The 3,614-nt window shown below is 29.2% G+C and overlaps 1 long non-coding RNA gene across 1 annotated transcript; it reads right to left on the bottom strand.

Annotated features, from left to right (window-relative positions):
• Positions 1–1,304: 1,304 nt before the first annotated feature.
• LOC139996013 (uncharacterized) lies at positions 1,305–1,987 on the bottom strand. The gene is made up of 3 exons (XR_011802113.1): positions 1,894–1,987; positions 1,449–1,631; positions 1,305–1,342 (listed from the first exon to the last, which is right to left on the bottom strand). It is a non-coding gene; the product is annotated as an uncharacterized lncRNA (long non-coding RNA).
• Positions 1,988–3,614: the final 1,627 nt, after the last annotated feature.

Genomic DNA, 3,614 nt, shown 5'->3' with positions numbered 1-3,614 from the left:
TAAAAAACTAATTATTATAATCGCGATATGCAAGAAGACCTATCCTAAACTAATAAATTTGAAAAAAGAATGTTACTACTCACGGGTATAAAAAATACCCGCGGTCACTATGCTCGCAAGAAATTCTACGTAATACAACCGGTCACCCGTGCCGATTCGGACCTTTCATCCTACGACATGATTGAGTGACCGGAGGAACAGAAATGCATGCGACTCACGATAAGATGCGAGGAACGTAGTCATCGATGATATGGTAGCTCAGGGAAAGTCGTCGTGAAGACCGTTATCAAGGAGGAGTCATGCAATCCCATCATGGAAAAAGCTGTAACAATGCATCGAATATTATTATTTGCTCATAGATATAACGTTAATTAATTGGAAAATTTAAAGCAGTGGAGGATTAATGTCTATTAATCTTCATTAAAATTTTAATGACAATAATCAAATTAGGAGTAGCAAATTGAAATGTAAACAATAGAATTAAACAATTTACATATTTCTTACATTCTTGGCTTTTGAAGCACCACTAGGTCCTTTTCAGGAAGCAGGAGAAAGAGGAAGGAGTGATAAACCTTTAACAAAACATATGTCTTCTTATAGATATATAAATAATACATGCGTGAATAATTTATTTTGAAAATTAAGTAATGATTCAGCAAAAAATTTTTTAATAACGTAATATGGAATTCTATGAAATCCTTAAACTCTAATAACAATAAAAAAGTTAAACTGTTAGTGAACTCTAATTACTGTAACAACTGAAACTCTGATATTAAAGTATAAAATCAGACTTGTTTTTTCATTTTGAATAATTAAAGCAAAATATAAGGAATAAAATTAGTTGGAGTACAATATGCAAAAATTCTTACATGCTTAGTTTTGAAGCATCACTGCTTCCTTCCAGAAGCACTGGAAAAAGTAGAAATTATGAAAAACTGAAACAAAACATATGAAATATTATAATTTGTTCTTAAAAATATATCGTTCATTGTTAGAAAAAGTCTAAACTCTATTTAAAGTTGAAATATTAAAGAAATAAAAATTGAAATTGTGTTAAAATCCAACTACTATAAAAATTTTTCTCATTATATTATATTAATTTTTTCTCATTTCAATATACAAAAATATAATAATTTCGCAATAGATTGTTTTCTAATAACAATTAAATGATTTGCATAATTTCCTATATATTAATATAAAAACATTAATTAATTACTTAATAGTATATCTGATTATTAACGATAATCTATATACCCGAAACATTTTTATATGTGAACAGTTTTAAATGTGATTTATTTCACCTCTTTTTCTTTCTTCTTAATATTTTCAACAAATTATGCAACTATTTATAAAATGATGTTATTATATGCCAATTGTAAGCTGTATAGCAATTATTTAGCAAATATCGATTACTATTGATCCAATAAAAAAAGAAAATAGTCGTGCACGTACCTCTGCTTTGTTATAATACTTCAATCGTTACCAAATCTGCATGAGAAATCAACGACTCGATTTATTAATAATCATCTATGACGTCCATCTTGTTTCAGTTCGAATTATGGAATTGTTAATCGCTTGTGGCGTCTGTGATCTGGACCCCTATTCTTTCAATCATGTAACCAGCCAATAATCTACACAAAAGAAAACCAACAATTTCAAATAAATGTACGACAAGACCAATAATTTGCAATAACAGAAGAAACTATAGTAAAGGCCGGTAATGTGAATAAAGTAATAATAGAACCCAAATTCTACCTCAAAGATCGATAATATGAACGATCAATAACTGTAAATTGACAAATACGCAGTCAATGATAAAAGTAAAAGAAAATTTTGAGATACAATATAATTTTACTAAGATGATAATCAATAAACGATTAAATACGAACGTACTATTTGAATGAACCAGATAGAAGCGTAGAATCGTTGATAAAGTCGAAATAAAACAACAGGATGACGCCCGAATTTTCGCTGCACGACTTTCAGAAACATGTCACCGCTCGGTTAGGTTGGAACTACGACTTTCCAATATTCCGGACCAATAGGAGCGCTTCATATGACGTCACAATTCATTGCGCCAATAGGTACGCTCGATTTGACTTCGCAATATATTCCGCTAATAAGAACGCTCGATTTTCGTATACACGAGCACGCGCAAATTTATTGTATTCAAACAGTCAAATTGATGGAATTGAGAAATAGAAAACATATTTAAGACAATGTTCAGTAACAATTACGAATAAGATTATGTTCTTAATGAAAATCTTTTATATTACATGAGTGTAGCTGCTACTATTAAACAAAATATTCTATTAGTAAGAATATCATTACGGTATATTGCTTAATTATTCATACAATTATTAATAAATATATTTCAATGATTCAAACATTGTAATAAATAGAAAAACGTGACAAAAATGTTAGCAATTTACAATGGTCTTTGAAAATTAATAGCGGAACTATCATGAAAAGAGAAATTTCTTTAATTGAGAATAATTTATTATCATTATTTACTGTGCTATTAATTGATATAAAAATTCTAAAATTTTTATTACTATAACATGATCTTATATTTGAAAGTAAAACAACGCGTAAGAACATATTAGATTTATATATTTAATAATTAATTATTGAATAATGGTATATGCTTGTAATTAAGTTATGAAAATTGATAAAATATTATAATGACTCATCAAAGTAGAAAATGTTTGTAAAAGAATCCCGAAAAATAAATAATTATTACAAATGGAAATATTATGTAGATTCTTTCACTTCTCGACTCCTGACCACTAGTCAACTTCATCTTTGGCTATTATAGTAAAATTATGTTTGTCATAAACTGATATTGAATATTGATTAAAACAGTTCTACGTCAAAAAGTAGTACCATAGAAATGCAAATTTAGTTTCAACTGATAAAAAATATAAAAATTATAGAAATGGTTATTATAATAAATTGTTGAAAGCGTTAATTTACAATAAAAATTAAAAAATGATTAAATTCGTTTGTGTTATAATGGAAAAACCAACTTTTAAGATATCAACAAACCGTTACCGTTCGATTGGCATTTCGGCACATTGTCAAGTGCATACCAGTGGTATATAAGGAACACGAGATTAACACACAGCATGCGCATTCTAAGGTACATACTATTTTCCTGAAATCGACTGACGAAGGCTAGTGATTGCGTAAAACGTAATAAAACACGTCCAAGGAAATGATATCGTTAAAATAAACGTAAGAAGACTTGGAATTATAATTGTAATTGACGGCAATATTAAAAGCAATGGTTACACTTAATCTGGTGGATAATATTATCAGAAATTGTCTCGACATTTTTCATATTTGAAGTTGTAACGAATGAGAAAATGCGATGCAATTCCACGGCCTAACAACACACACGCACGCACACGCACACACGCGCGCGCACACACACATACACAATGTGAAAATAACGTCGTGCACGATACACTAACACATCGTCGAGACTCAATCAAATGGAATAATTGACTCTAAATATATTACTACGAAAGAAATAATCTCAGGCGATCTCTTCATCAAACCACATACTCGAAAAAGCAGAAGCAGTGTTCAAAATTATTGCTTTGATTAAA

The sequence above is a fragment of the Bombus fervidus genome, chromosome 17, assembly GCF_041682495.2.
Source record: "Bombus fervidus isolate BK054 chromosome 17, iyBomFerv1, whole genome shotgun sequence".
In the NCBI taxonomy this organism is placed as follows: domain Eukaryota; kingdom Metazoa; phylum Arthropoda; class Insecta; order Hymenoptera; family Apidae; genus Bombus; species Bombus fervidus.
Note: the sequence above shows the minus strand (reverse complement) of the source record. Positions and strands in the feature narration are given on the sequence as shown.